The sequence below is a fragment of the Harpia harpyja genome, chromosome 22 (genome assembly GCF_026419915.1).
Source record: "Harpia harpyja isolate bHarHar1 chromosome 22, bHarHar1 primary haplotype, whole genome shotgun sequence".
Taxonomy (NCBI): domain Eukaryota; kingdom Metazoa; phylum Chordata; class Aves; order Accipitriformes; family Accipitridae; genus Harpia; species Harpia harpyja.
This window is the reverse complement of record NC_068961.1, coordinates 21,847,124-21,863,263: the sequence shown is the minus strand read 5'-3', so window position 1 is coordinate 21,863,263 and position 16,140 is coordinate 21,847,124. Positions and strand designations below refer to the sequence as shown.

Below are 16,140 nucleotides of genomic sequence, written 5' to 3'. Positions count from 1 at the left end.
GCTTCTGTATAGTATATTTCTTCTGCACAAAAGCTTTCTTACATTGGAAGCTGATAGAGTAGGTAAAAATAAAAAACAAAACCATGTTTGGTTTTCTTTTAAAGAAAGGTCTGTTGTAAGAAGCACATATAGAAAATACATTGCATATAAAAATTGTAGGTCTTCAGGTTTTCTCTCAGATGTCAAATTTTCTTTTACCAAAATGTTTGTATGACACAAATTTAAATGGATTATTTTTAAAATTCCATCAGTCTCAGTAAAATAAACACAGATGTTATGTCATGTCAAAATGAGTTTATGGTATCAATCTGTAGAAATAGTTTGAATGAAGTATATGGCTAGGTGTCTGGTAGATAGCATGTACTTTTAATTTGAAGACTTTCCTTTAAGATTTCATTATTTCATTTCCACGAAATTCTGGATTTGGTGATACAGCCAGTATTATTCTCCTAAATAAAACTGAGATGGCGAGTTGTGCAGCAAACTATATTTGCTTCCTTTTTCTATCCTTTTATTTCTACCTTTCCTGTCATTTACATACACTTAACTTACATACCCAGCGATTACTTGATATCCTGGCTTTCTTGCATCTGGAGAACATCTTTTGTATCTGGTGCAAAAGCCAACTATAAAAAGAAACAATGCTTGCCATTTTGCTAAAGGTTTTTGAGACCACAGTCCTCAGACATTATCACTTAATTATTTGCCTTGTCAGGGTAATAAAGGGTTTAATGTTGTTACTGGAACAAATCTGTGGATCTCATGAATACTGAAAATTCATCCTGATGTTAACAGATTCAATAGGCTGCTTTGTAAGGGTGAGATGCTTCTGACCTAACTTTGTCCATCTAAAAGCTTGATATGTAGGCATCAAATCTTTAGGCTTTGAAGAGACAGTAATTTCGAGAGTTTAATTCCTCCCGTATATCTTTCTCCATTGGGTATGAGGAAAGCCTAGATGATTAAACTAGTAGAGTTGTAATTTCTGAATGGTTAAAGTTGAAGTAAATCCCGGTTCCGCATATCAATTACAACACTGACTCTATAGTATTCACATTACTTTTCTGATTAAAAAAAAAAAAGTTGCCTATTCAAAATAGACTGTATACAGAAACTTCTATCCCTAGTAGCATCTCCCAAACACAAAATTTTGTGAATTTAAAATTTAGAGTAAGAAAACCTCTGGACTGTTTTCTCTGCTTCTTCACTTCTGTCTGTCCAAACAGCTTGTCTTAAACAAGAGCTGTGTGCAGCATAGTCAGAAATGGGCAATATAGAATCATAGAATCGTTTAGGTTGGAAAAGACCTTTAAGATGATCAAGTCCAACTGTAAACCTAGCACTGCCAAGTCCACCACTAAACCATGTCCCTAAGCATCATATCTACACATCTTTTAAATACCTTCAGGGATGCTGACTCCACCACTTCCCTGGGCAGCTTGTTCCAATGCTTGACAACCCTTTCAGTAAAGAAATTTTTCCTAATATCCAATTTAAACCTCCCCTTGGCGCAACTTGAGGCCATTTCCTCTTGTCCTGTCACTTGTTATTTAGGAGAAGAGACCGACCCCCACCTCGCTACAGCCTCTTTTCAGATAGTTGCAGAGAGCAATAAGGTCTCCCCTCAGCCTCCTTTTCTCCAGACTAAACAACCCCAGTTCCCTCAGCCGCTGCTTGTAAGACTTGTTCTCTAGGCCCTTCAGCAGCTCTGTTGCTCTTCTCTGGACACGCTCCAGCACCTCAAAGTCTTTCTTGTAGTGAGGGGCCCAAAACTGAAGACAGTATTTGAGGTGCAGCCTCACCAGTGCCGAGTACAGAGGGACGATCCCTTCCCTGCTCCTACTGGCCACATGATTTCTGACACAAGCCAGGGTGCTATTGGCCTTCTTGGCCACCTGGGCAGATTACTGGTTCATACTCAGCTGGCTGTTGACCAGCACCCCCAGGTCTTTTTCTGCCAGGCAGCTTTCCAGCCACTCTTCCCCAAGCCTGTAGTGTTGCCTGGGGTTGTTGTGACCCAAGTGCAGGACCTGGCACTGAGCCTTGTTGAACCTCATACAATTGGCCTCGGCCCATCGATCCAGCCTGTCCAAATCCCTCTGTAGAGCCTCCCTACCCTCCAGCAGATCAACACTCCTGCCCAACTTGGTGTTGCCTGCAAACTTACTGAGGGTGCACTCGATCCCCTCATCCAGACCATTGATAAAGATATTAAACAGAACTGGGCCCAACACCGAGCCCTGGGGAACACCACTTGTGACTGGCTGCCAGCTGGATTTAACTCCACTCTCCACCACTCTTTGGGGCCAGCCAGCCAGCCAGTTTTTTCCCCAGCGAAGAGTGCACCCGTCCAAGCCATGAGAAGCCAGTTTCTCCAGGAGAATGCTGTGGGAAACAGTGTCAAAGGCTTTACTAAAGTCCAGGTAAACAACATCCACAGCATTTCCCTTGTCCACTAAGCGGGTCGCCTTCTCACAGAACGAGATCAGGTTAGTCAAGCAGGACCTGCCTTTCATAAACCCATGCTGACTGGGCCTGATCACCTGGTTGTCCTGTACGTGCCATGTGATGGCATTCAAGATGATCTGCTCCATAATCTTCCCCGGCACGGAGGTCAGGCTGACAGGCCTGTAGTTCCCCAGATCCTCCATCCGGCCCTTCTTATGGATGGGCGTCACATTTGCTAACGTCTAGTCAACTGGGACCTCCTTGGTTAGCCAGGACTGCTGATAAGTGATGGAAAGTGGCTCGGTGAGCACTTCCACCAGCTCCCTCAGTACCCTTTGGTGGATCCCATCCAGCCCATAGACCTGTGCGTGTCTAAGTGGTGTAGCAGGTCGGTAACCATTTCCTCTTGGATCATGTGAGCTTCATTCTGCTCCTCATCCCTGTCTTCCAGCTCAGGGGGCTGGGTACCTCGAGAACAACTGGTCATACTATTAAAGACTGAGGCAAAGAAGGCATTAAGTACCTCAGCCTTTTCCTCATCCTTTGTCACTGTTTCCCCCCTGCCTCCAATAAAGGATGAAGTTTCTCCTTAGCCCTCCTTTTGTTGTTAATGTATTTATAGAGACATTTCCTTATTCTCTTCTACAGCAGTAGCCAGATTAACTTCTAGTTGGGCTTTGGCCCTTTGGCCCTTCTGATTTTATCCCTGCATAACCTCACAACATCCTTGTAGTCCTCCTGAGTTGCCTGCCCCTTCTTGCAAAGGTCATAAACTCTCTTTTTTCCGTGAGTTCAAGCCAAAGCTCTCTGTTTAGCCAGGCCGGTCTTCTCCCCTGCCGGCTTGTCTTTCAGCACATGGGGATGGCCTGCTCCTGCACCTTTAAGATGTCCTTCTTGAAGAATGTCCAGCCTTCCTGGACTCCTTTGCCCTTCAGGACTGCCTCCCAAGGGACTCTGTCAACCAGGCTCCTAAACAGGCCAAAGTCTGCCCTCTGAAATCCAAGGTGGCAGCTCTGCTGACACCCCTCCTTACTCCTCCAAGAATTGAAAACTCTATCACTTCGTGATCGCTGTGCCCAAGATGGCCTCCAGCCATCACATCACCCACAAGTCTTTCTCTGTTCACAAACCACAGGTCCAGCGGGGAGCCTTCCCTAGTTGGCTGGCTCACCAGCTGTGTCAGGAAGTTATCTCCCACATACTCCAGGAACCTCTGAGACAGTTTCCTCTCTGGTGTATTGTGTTTCCAGCAGACGTCTGGTAAGTTGAAGTCCCCCCACAAGAACAAGGGCTAGCGATCATGGGACTTCTCCCAGCTGCTTACAGAATACTTCATCTGTCTCTTCTTCCTGGTTGGGTGGTCTGTAACAGACTCCTGCCATGCTATCTGCCTTGTTGGCCTTTCCCTTGATTCTTACCCATCAACAATTTCACCACAATTGTCAAGGTCTAGACAGTCAAAATGCCCCCTAACATACAGGGCTACCCCACTGCCTCTCCTTCGTTGCCTGTCCTTTCTGAAGAGTTTATAGCCATCCATTGCGGCACTCCAGTTGTGAGTCATCCCACTATGTTTCCATGGTTGGAACTATATCATAGTTTTCCAGCTGCACAATGGCTTCCAGCTCCTGCTGTATGTTGCCCGTGATGCGCACATTGGTGTAGATGGACTTCATGTGGGCTATTGATCCTGCCACCTTTTTGGGGGGAGAAGCCCAATTCCTATTTTTGAAATAGAAAACAAAACTGGAGAGTGGGATAGATTATCTTCTTATTCATTGTCGATTTTCTTAAATATATACTGCTCCACTGATTTTAGTATTGTATCCTGATTTACGCAGCCATAAGGTAACAGAAGCAGCTGTTTGTGCTTACTCTGGATATGAGTATGTCTGTCTGTGTGCCATCCTATCGCTCTGTCCCGAAGAACCTTGGCCGCCTTCAGCCAAAACCCCTTTCAACCAAATACAACAAGGAGATAAAGGTCTCGAAACTAATTGAGTTTTTACAGGTTTCATGAAAGTTAGTGGCTAGGTGGAGACAAGAGACTTATATTGGGAGCTCCTACCAGCTATCAGGGAAACCGTGGTAGACAGAACCCTTCTGAGTCCTCCAGACCTTGAAAAAGCTTTAGCTGGACTTGGATGTTCCTAGATGCCAAATTCAATCGGCCATGAGCTATGAACTGAGACTTCATCAGTTCTCAACCTCAAGAGAATAGTTTTGCTTGCTTTGGCAAAATTGCTTGATAGCATTCAATGCCTATAAACCCATGTAGAATGTTTTTCTGGTTTTTCGTGGGTTTTTTTAAGTTGGGGGTCTTGTTTTATTATATAGTTAATACATATTTATCCACTGGGAAGTAACTATTAAAGTCAGCTCTTTGGTTGTATCTTCTCAAGGCTCTCTCAATGTACCTGGTGAGGAAGTGTGGTAAGCCTACTCCAACCAAGTCACAAAACTGACCTTTACCTTAAAAAAAAAATGTTGCTTTGGGATGGAGGATTTTTGCAAATGCAATTTTCAACTAAATGTGACCAAGATAGAGTTCAGCTTGTGTCTCCTGTGGGTTGAAGCTAGTGCATTGACAGAGGCTACCATAAAAAAACCTCTAAATTTACCTTTCACATGGAAAATACTGTAACTCTAAATATTTCATCAAGGCAGCACTAAGTATGAAAGATCAAAGTTCAAGAAAGATATACGATAAAAAACCTGAATCAATATTTTATGAGCTAGGAAGCTACTGTATACTAAGTGCAGTTACATATGAATAGTTCAGTGATGAGCAGATAGATTGAAAGTAACAAAGAAATACAGGTGAATGTATGTGCGTGTTTTTACAGTTTGCCTTTTTTCATGTACTTCACGTGTTCAGTTAATTTCCAGGGTAACAGCTGGAAAAATAAGTATTTTTTATTTAATCTCTGATGCAAAGTAATAAAATAGCAATCAGCAGAGTGGACTCTGTTACGTAAAACTAGTTGTCGTCCGTATCTTACCTTCTGATTTTTTATCGCCTATTGGCTAATGCATATTAAGTTCCTGGAAGACTCCTCCTTTCTTCTTTTTGTCATTTGTAATATTTTATTTATAGGAGATAAATTAATTTTAATAGAAATTCATCAAAATTGAAGACATGGCCTAGAGCAGCACTCTGTAATGTGCAATATCCTTTATTTCCATAAGTTATAACCTACCAACAACCTTAACTGAAAACAGAAAGTAAAATAGTGGGCCATGTTGAAGTTGAGGAGAGTTACCTATGGGAATCAATAAGTTTCTGTATGGGATCATCAGCCTTGGAGATAAAAGTTTCCTTGCCAATAAAAGTGCAATACAGACAGATCCCCCAACATGCCTTCCTCTTGCCTGGAGGAGTAGTTTCAAGGCCTGATGTCCTGTTGGCTCCTGACCTCACTGTGGGAAATGATCGTCCAGAATTACAATAGAACAGACTTGTGGTTTTCTGATGGGCTGCAGACTTAACTGTGAACTGAACTGAGAGCATTCTTTTACAAAAGCAACAAAAAAATAACCAGTTGGCAACAACTTTAATTAACTGGTGGCCTAGCCTGGCCATTTTTTTTATACAACAGTAGCATCTACTGGTTCAAGCAATGATCAGGATCATATAGTATGCAATTTCTTGCAAAATACTTCATGTGTAATAAGAGAAGTTTTCTGCTGTGCAGAGCTTATAGTTTAAATAAGCGAAACTGTATAACAGGTGGGAACCGAGATAAAGTGATTTCTCCAAGGTTGAAAAGAGTTGTCATTGAAGCTACAGCTGTATTGTTAGACAGGGATTTCCTTTTACTCCATGTAAAACAAGACTTGAGTGCAGATAAGCAATAATACATACACACATATTTTTTCTATCATCCCTGATTTCTAGGAGTAGAAATTTTAGTTTGCAAGACAGAAACTGAATGGTCGTGTGCAGAGCCCTTACTCGGATACTGCTATGCAGGACCTTAGATTTGAAACTGGACTTCATGAAACCCAATTCAATGCCTTAATCACAAAAACACACTCTATAGCAGAATCTACAAATATTTTTAACTATTCAACATATAAGACATTCCTTATATAAAGAAGAGACAATTACATGTTTAAGTATATCACAAGAAATACTTGTGGAGCAAGGACAGAATTTTCTTTTCCTCAACATGGATGAATGATACTCATATTGCTAGGTCGTAGTGTTATTTCTCTTGGTTGATACCGTTGATATTAAAATTATTCCATACAAAGGGGAATCGTTTCAGCTTCAGAACAAAAGATGGAATAATTCCCAGCCCATCATCCATGCTCAGTTTGGCAGAGCGAGTATTCATGTGGACCCTAAAGGGAAAGGAGCAAAGGAAATATGATTTTCCTTTAACCTGGATGAATTTTCTTACCATCAGGCTATTGAGATAAAGACATAATGTCTTTCCTTCGTGCTTATTGACAAGAGATTGGCATGGATCCTTGACGACTTCTGTGTCTGAGCAAAAGAAAATGTGCAAGCTTGCAACCCCAGATTTAGGTGCCTAAGAAATAAAATTAGGAAGACCTTTTCTTTATGTAGGTCACCAATATATAGGCTTCCAAATTTTGTGAATTATTATGTTTCAATGCAAGTAGATCTGTATATGCAAGTCTATACATGCTTCAGTGACCTATTCCTTTCCAAAACAGTTTAGTAACTTGCATAGTAACAACAGAAAAGGCATGCAAACATTAGATTGTTAACAAAATATTGATACTGTTCAAATGTTTGCCCAATATCTTTGGCATCCATCAACTGTATGAATCCCCTCGTTACCTACTTCCTAAGTGAGGTATTTCCAAGGCAAGTAGCTTCACATATCAGTGAATTATTCCACAGTCTCCAGTTTAAGCATTGGAAATCACAGGAAGATAGTTACAACTGATACAGATATGACAAATAATACAGATAGTTAGACGTACCTAGCTGGGACTGAAGCTTGCCAAATACTCTTTATTGAAATTGGCTCAAACTTGGAAAATAACTGGATTTAATGTGTATGTATGGGGAGTACTGTCCTGTCAAAGGCAGGTATCCCTTCGATAGCTAGTAAATAATTTCCCTCTATCAGCAGATTAGAGCAAGCTATTGTGCAGCTAACATCTCAACAGTGGATTGCAAATTAAATCCCCACTGGGGTTTCTGAGATGGAATCCCAGTCCCTTATCCTCTAAGCCACTCAGCTTTTCCTCTTAAGCAACTTAATAAAGATAATATTCATATCTGCATCTCATTATTCCTACATTGTATTCATACAATGTAACAGTTTTACTTTGTGGCAAAAGCTAACAACTTCTAAAACATGAGTAATACAGAAAGCTGTGTTTTCAACTTTTATCTTTTACCTGTGAATGCTGGAGGAGTGATTACCTGAGGCATTGGACTTCTGTAACATCTTCCAGGTAAAATTCTCAAACCATTAAAACTTTAATGAATTAAGCTTCACAACACTTCTCAGAGATTAATATCTGTTTATATAATTGCCTTAATTACCAGGGAGTGAGGGTGACTTTCTGTGACTAATTTTCAGATTAGATACCTAAACACAGGAGACTCATCACTCTGATTCACTATGGACTACTTGCAGCTCTCAGTCTGAATCTCTTGCAGTAGGTACAGAAAAGTGGGAGGAAGCCAAAGCACTGCTAGTAAGAATTCAATGTGCATCATAAAAAAAGACCCATACTTGGGTAGCCGTAGATGTGCTATGCAGAAAATTACAAAGGAGGAGACAGAACTGCTGGCAATACAGTCACCATCCAGCCCATGCTGGGTGGTTTTTCTGAGGAAATAATTGTAGTTTGCATTACTGCAGCAGAAAAAGGGGTTAGAAGAGTCTAGAGAAAGTACCCTCCATTCCTGTTCGCAGAGTATCTATGAACTTTTTTACAGCCTGAAAGATACCACCTTAACCTGCAGTCTTCCCTTCATCTATAAGTCTGCCATTATCTGGATAATTTCTCACAAAAAAAGATCTGTTGTTTTAGGATAAACACAATATACCAAGAATAATTTTCCATTTCAGAATCTCTGAAAACTAGTATATTTTACTGCTAAAGAGTTTTTTGGATTTCTGTTATGACTATTTTTTTTCACGGTAGCATTTCTCTTCCAGGTTGATTTCACTGTTTGCTCGTAGAGCCTAGAATCATGTAATGTGTAATTTGCTTTGGTTTTCTGTTCTGACATGGAAAAGAGGCTTTGTGTGTGATTACCATAAACAATTTTAACCTGAAGATTCTTAGAAGAACAAATCAAGTCTCATCTTCAGGTGAAAAAATAATGGATATTGTCATGAACCTTTATTATATTTATTTTGCATTTTAAATGCTTGTATTGAAAATAGAATCAGGTCCTTAGCACTCCTCCACACATTTCCAAAGCCTATATGCAGTCAAATAGAGGTTGGAGGAGACTGTGCAGCCCCAGGTTCACACAGGAAATATCACTGCATTTTTGACACAATCTTATACTGTAGGTATCTACAGCTGTCAGAAAAGGATCCTGGAGTAGACAGACCCTTGGTCTGACGCAGTACGGGTTCTGTCATGTTCATACCTAGTCACTGGTTAACAGGAATGAACTGAGGAGAAGTAATTGCACCAACTTTCCTGTTCTTTTTACACAGTCTATTTCTGAGAACTGCAGGCATTCCTTTTAAATTACTGATTCTTTTTTGCTTTCTTTCTATTGGTTTGGATTTACTTTATGTCCCCTTCATCTTGTCTGATACTGGAGCCCAATAACCACACCATACTGGTTCAGCTTAGTGCATTTCAAGCCCATAGATTTTAATAATATCCCACCTTTAATAGTGACTGATCATTCAGGTAGACATTTACAGGATTATTATTTTCATAACAATGTCTTTTCTTCGCCATCTGCTGCAATATCATTGTTCCAAATTCAGCAATGGTTCGGGAAGTTGTCTCATTACTAACAGTGTTGTAGGCTTCTTTAAATAGTAAACAGTCTTCAGTATTTTTTATTTGTAATCCAAGATGCAGAACCACAAAGGACCTTGTTTCGGAACCACTACATCACTAATTGTAAACCAAAGATACGCTAATGTGAGAAATCAGCCATATCTCAGAGAACAAGGAAATTGAATTGTAGCACACTTCCATTTCTGATACCAACCAAGAATATGGCTATTTGGCAGTAAATGTCATATCACTTGATTTTACAGGACTACAGGCATTTGGGACGTAGTGGAGAATGAAATTTGAACACTTATTGTAGTGAAAGTCTGTAATTAATTTCTCAACTCGAGTGAGAAATCTGTTCAGATGCTTTTAACTTATTTAGATCCATCTCAGCATTAAATCATCTTTTGCATAGAGCATCAGTAGAGAACAATAATTCCATTTCACAGAAAATGTCAAGATTGTGACATTTATTTTTGTTTTGCCCCGGAATGAAAATCAAGCATTCTGTATTTCTGTGCCGAAATAAATACTCTTTCATGTCCAGTCTTTCAAAAATGTTTGGAAAGTACTGAAATGCTTTGCCTCAAACATAGTAAAATTTTTCTTACTGGAAGTGTTAACAATTAAATGTATTGACTTTTTATTTTTGGACCTAGATAAGTTCAAGAGTGGCCATTTCAACATTGATCAGGTTTTCATTTAGCAGTATGTCTACACAGCAACCAAAGATGTGTTGTAAAGAAACCAAGCTACTTCTAAACTCACTGGCTCAGGTATCCAAGAGCAATGCAGTTGTGACTGCGCAAACTCCAGCCCCTCAGTGATGACCCAAAATTCTTGACAGGACTTGTGCAGCTTACCATGAAACTCTATAGACCCACATGTGTGGATTGTGTTCCAGTTCCAGCATCAGCATTTTGCAGGTCTGGATGGAGAAGCAAGAGAAAACTATTGGAAAGAGACTGGGAAAAAGACTTGGTCATAAACATGCCCCTCATGCTCTGTCCACACAGCTGCACTCTGCTGTTGAGAGGGTAGGAGAGTGTTTGGAAGTGGAGCACTGGAAGTAGGAGTAGCAGGTGGGGCATCCATCTTGCCCTGGGCCCACTAATGAGTGGGAAAATAAAGAAGCCTTCAAGTTCAGTGCTCTTTTGGCCGGAGTTTTCACTCTATTTTAAAATGAAAAACGTGAACATGGATTTTATCCTTTGTGGGGTGCAATTTTTAAAAGAAAAAACATATGAAAAAATTAGACCTGAAGTTCCACGTTTCATTATTTCCTTTAGCTCTTTCCTTAAGGACTGGTTGCAGTATGATGCTGACACGCTAGTAGTACATAGTGATAGTTTTTAGCCACAGGTTGGCTATATTTTTGCACAGTATGGATGCTTATCACACTGCATCTGTGATAGCTATATGTTTTTGCTTTGAGGTTCACAGAGGTGTCATTGACCATCACTGTATCCCTTCAAAATGAACTTAAAAACAAGCTAAAGAAATCTCTAAATTCAATTTTTTTTTTAGAAGCTCACTTCAAAAGCAAACTGGGAGTGGTGTCTGAGAGGTTTTCCAGAATAGCTGTCTCTGTTCGGTGGGCAGGATTGCAGGACAGGTGATCCAAAAATACTCCTTGGATTGTCCCTCAGGATCTACTCAATTTATCTGCCTAACACAGTCATATACACTAAGACTTCTGCATTGCAGTTGATGCCAGAAGTGGTGTGAGAGAGATTCTGAAAAATCTCTGTAGAAGTATTCTGTGGGAAAAGTAAATAGAACTGATGTGATGCTGTTGGCAGTGGCAAATCCCTGTCTGTTTGTTTGTTTGTTTAGGGTTTTTTGTTTATTTTTACAATATTTGCAACTGTGTTTGAGGGGGAGGAAGGTTGAGACAGTGTCTCATCACATAATTCCTTCCAATAGCAGCTAAAGCCCAGAAGTAATGGCTGTTTTGTTACTGAGATACCACACACAAACCTCAACAAACTTAAATGTCTACCTTCAAAAAGAACTGCTGCATTGACATTAGTTAGAAGAAAACAGTTTAAAAAAGGGAAGCTGTGTTCTTACCAAATTGCCTCCTCCTTTTCCAGCACACCAGCAGTTTTTTAACTACACAAACACAAGAAATAGACTCTTTGGTCAGCCAATCAACACACCTAACAGTAAAAAAAACTATTACGGAGTAGAATCAGCTACTTTTTTCCATATTAGACTTGAAAAGGTGGGGAACATGGAGGGAAGAAATGCTTCTTCTAGGGCAGGAAATTGTCCCAAGCAGTGCTGCCCTCCTTCTTGCCCTGTGTGGTTAGTGATGAACCTCAGAAAGGCCTGCAGACATTAGTTCCTAGAGAAGATGGGGTGAACAAAATCCCCAGTCTCTGAAACGTGCACTGGCTGGACTCTAGCACACTTGCTGCATTAAAATGGTGTTTCAAGTTCTTGCTCAGATACTATCAAGCAGGAGAGTTGGCAGCCTGTCCAGATATTCTTCATCCATTATCAATATTTAAGAAGGCTCTTTTCTCCACTTCAGCAGCAGTATTCTTTGTCTTATGTTGGGAATGAGACTAATTAAAACAATCTGGAGTCCTCCAGACAGGGAAAGAAGGCACTTGCATTCTCTATCTCCCTCACCAACTCTGAAAGTTTACCTGACCCAAAGATGTCCCTAGCATTAGTTCTGGGAAGGAGGGGAAAGGTTTGTAGCTTGTGATGATTGTCACTGAAATGAATGTAAGATAACAGCACTATCTTCCCGCCAGCACAAGTCCATCAGAGAAGAAAGCAGAAGAAACCTTTCTGTTCTAGGTGTATACTTCCCACAGCTGTGAAGTGATTTACAAAAAAGTGATTGAGCTGATGGTTCTTAAGAGCTGAACCAGACCTAGGAGTTCCTGCAGTTGCTTCAGCAACTTCCTTCTCACTACCAGCCTTATCTTCTGAACTCTGGCTGATCGGTGTCACACTAACACAGTATTCTTCAGAGGAGCTCTTTACCTCCAGTAGAGTGAGTTTTGTCACTTGATGTTCTTCATGGCCTGCATCTCCTCTCTTTGCTTTCTAGTGTTCATACAGAAGTTGCACAAATGCAGCTTCTCAGAGCAAAGAAGGGGTCTGTTTCTATATTTACCTGCTCCATTGAAGAATGTGGCTTCTGGAGTGGCTTGTAACACCATCTGAGAGCTCCACTTACACAGCTCAGAGAGAAAGGGTGCTGGAAGTGACAGTACAAATTCATTGCTGCCTATCCTAGGAGCATCATTGCAGGGGGAAATCCTAGACAATTGCTGCTGTAAGGGCAGGCTTTGTGAGGTGAAATAAATCAATGAATAATGATTACCTCTGATGGCAGTGGCAGCCGGCAGCACAACTGTGAGGGTGAGACAGGCAATACACGCTAATAGGCTGGGGGAATCCTGTCTTGACAGTTCTCATCCTGCTCCATTTCTTTCAGCAAATAAGATGCATCTGTTTGCCTCCAGCTCTGGGCAAACAAAGTAAACAGTCATGCTACAGCAGGTCACAGTGTGACTTCATGTGGGTAAACTGAACTACTCTGAAGCAATATGCGTTTATGGAGCAAAAGGACACCCAAGACAACATGTGCTGAGGGTAGTTAGCAAATGCCATGGACAAGGAATGTCTCAACAGTAAGTCAGCAGAACAGGAAATGCCAAGTGCAATTGTCAAGGTGCAACAAGACACAGTGGTAAACAATCGAGCCAAAATAAAATGGCCTGTTATTTAAGCTTCCTCTCCCTTTCCTTCATCAAAAAATATCTGCATAATTTCTGCAGTCGCTATCTTTTTTTTTTTCCCTCACTTCACAATGTCCACTTAACCACAGTAAATGTAACAAATATTCAGGGTTGGCCTCTAGGATTCAGTGTATTCCTGACTCTCCTAAGAAAGAGCAAGAGCATGGATCAGGAATCCCTTCTGTCTGCAACATCTTGTCTTCAATATGCTGCTTAATAGGATCCATCAGTTCTCTCTTATTCACAGGTATAATGACAAGCTGCTTCATTTGAAATTTCCATTGTTCTGGATGCCAGCCACAGGTTTCAAGGAAGTCAAGCTATTTAGCTTTTAGATTCCCTGATAGGCCTGGTAAAAAGCTTCTCCTCCTGTATTACATTAATTTATCTGCCAGAATGTATGTGTTTCCCAGATCTCATAGTTGCTAATGAAGTGTGAATAGCTGTGGATCTTGATAACTAAAACCTTATATTGATTATTGGTTACAGAAAGCCTTGTTTTCCATGAATGAAGAAATAATGTTTGACATTATCCTGGGATTTATTAAAGATATTAAATGATAAGAAGGGGAGCTATTTCTCCCTTTTTTCATGTATTTCTTTCCATAATTATATGCGTTAGATATTTTTGTAGGTTTTGTTCCTTTGTGGAAAAGCTTTTAAGCTTTTTCTATAACATTTGTCATTTCTGTTTTATGGGGCTGATGTTTTTGTTGACCAGGACAGAGACTGTTTCTACTTTAGGACCTAGATACGTCCTGCCTAGCTTGTGGCACAAATTCCTCAGCTAGGAGCTCAGCCTTAGCTCCCTGTTTAATTAATGAAAAGGCACGTGTGCCTTGAAAGAAGGGTCCGGGTACAAGTCAAATCAGATTAAGAGGGGTGTATGACTTCTATTTACACTAGAGCAAAACTAGAGAGAACCAGCTCCCCCTGTACAGTCAGGATGCAACTTCTAAATGTGGCTTCAGCAGAAGCTGTACAACTCTTCTGTGCCCCACTAGCCCCATCTGGTTTGAGGTTGCTTTTCTTCTGTATTTTTCCTTATTTTTCTGAGATGGACTTATCTTGACCACTCATTTCTGATTGTGATAACTAGTGCTGTCAAGGTGAAGGGCTATGTCTGTTTCAGTAAATGAGCCTGTGCCAGGGAACATCCTGGGTATGGCAGCTCTATCCTCTGTGCAGTCTAAGTGCTAGAGCAGTCCCTGGCATCGTTTTGGACCTGGCAGGCTGGCTCCCTTCCAGACAGATCTGGGCATGGTTCAGGAAATGGCACAGGCCAGGGACTATTCCCAGTAGGCAACTTGGGTGCATCCTCTCTGCTGTGGAGAGCAGGAAAGTGTAACAGCATAGACGTGGGTCTCTAACCATTTGCCTTAGGGCCAGAGAATAGTTATGGTCACATTTGAATTACCAGGACAGACAAAGCAAGAGGCCCTCCGTATTTACCCTGTATTGTGAATCCCTTGGTGCTTTGGAGGTGCTGCACAAAGCATCCAAGGTAAGCATGAATGATCCAAAACCCACTGAAAGCAGTGGAGGCCTTCTGTTGTTATTAATGAGTTTTCAGTCAGACTGTAAATGAGCACTAAATGTTAAAAGGAGAAGTATTTGAAAAAAGAACATACGAGGACAGATATATGTTATGGATATACATTTAAAGAAAGGAGAGGAAGACCAAGGACTTTGACAGAAAAGAAAAACACAACCCAGCCAGGTGAGTTACTGCTGGGCTTTTAGTAACATACTATTTTTTCATGTCTTGCTGCACAAGAGTCTATGGTGATTCCACCTAAACATTGATACCAGTCATCGATCTATACTTCGCTTTAGACTTTATTAAATAGGCTAAATATATAATTTCCTTACAAAACTAATAGTTTCTCAAAATGTTTCAGTATTGCACTTTAATCTGTCATCTGAATAGAGCCTATACTGGCCTATTTTCTAATTTAGCCATAACAGCATTAGTTCAGCCTAAATACTACTTATGAAATAACTATGATGTTTGGATCCTATATTTTATGTTTGGGAAAAAAGAGCTTTATAATAGGGTATTTGGAAGTCATAGCTCAATTAAAAGAGTTTAAGTTATTCTTTTGACAAAAAAGTTACATCATGTAGACTTTCAGTGCATTGGGTTTCTTTTAAGAGTGAAACAATGACTCAAAAAGGAAAATAAAAAGCAGGTATATTAAATGATTTCCATGATTGCTATACTCTGACTTTTCTTTCCAAAACAAGTGACATTTCATTCCATCCTGTGCCTTATGACTGTGCTGTGAGTTTTAAAGTCTGTCTCTTCCAGGAACACTGAAAAGAAGAGGCAACTGTGGATTTCGTGAGCTGCCTCTTTTGCATACCTTTCCTCTTCCACTTTTCGAGTAATGTTGTTGATGTAATTATGGGTTTATTGGAATACAGAGCTTGCTTGTAAGGAAATAATTGTTACACTTTGATTTGTCATACTCTGATTAAAAGCACTGTACACGTGATTGCTTCCAGCTATTAACTGTGCTGCAGTTGAGGGGCAAATTATGCTCCCAATCCAAACATCCGTACATCCTTGTAGTCCATACATCCTCATTAACTGCAAGATTAGTCAGAGCAGAATTTGACTGAGTCAGAGATACCTTTTTGGCAAAGTCAGTTTATCGAAATAATAATCCAAACGCTGTTCACTGTTGCAAAGAGTCTGTAGGTTTCACTTAAAGCTTGTATTCCTTTTATAATCGTGAACTCCCACCATGGTCTTACAGCTGATACCTGTCTGTAGCTAGTCTCTCACAAGTAGGGATGGATGACTGTTCAAATAACATTTATTACTAGCTGGAAACTGTTAAGATGCTGTTACTTAAAAAAAAAAAAAATTGAAACCTGGTAAATAATCCATCTGTCTGGTGAGAACAGCAGAGCACAAGTCTGAACAAAAAGCTAACATTCAGTGGGTTGGTGAAGATGT

At 40.4% G+C, this 16,140-nt stretch overlaps 1 protein-coding gene across 3 annotated transcripts in view; it reads left to right on the top strand.

Annotated features, from left to right (window-relative positions):
• Positions 1 to 16,140, top strand: part of MYO16 (myosin XVI) — a 404,375-nt gene that overhangs the window by 357,604 nt on the left and 30,631 nt on the right. The gene's annotated exons all lie outside the window — the stretch shown is intronic.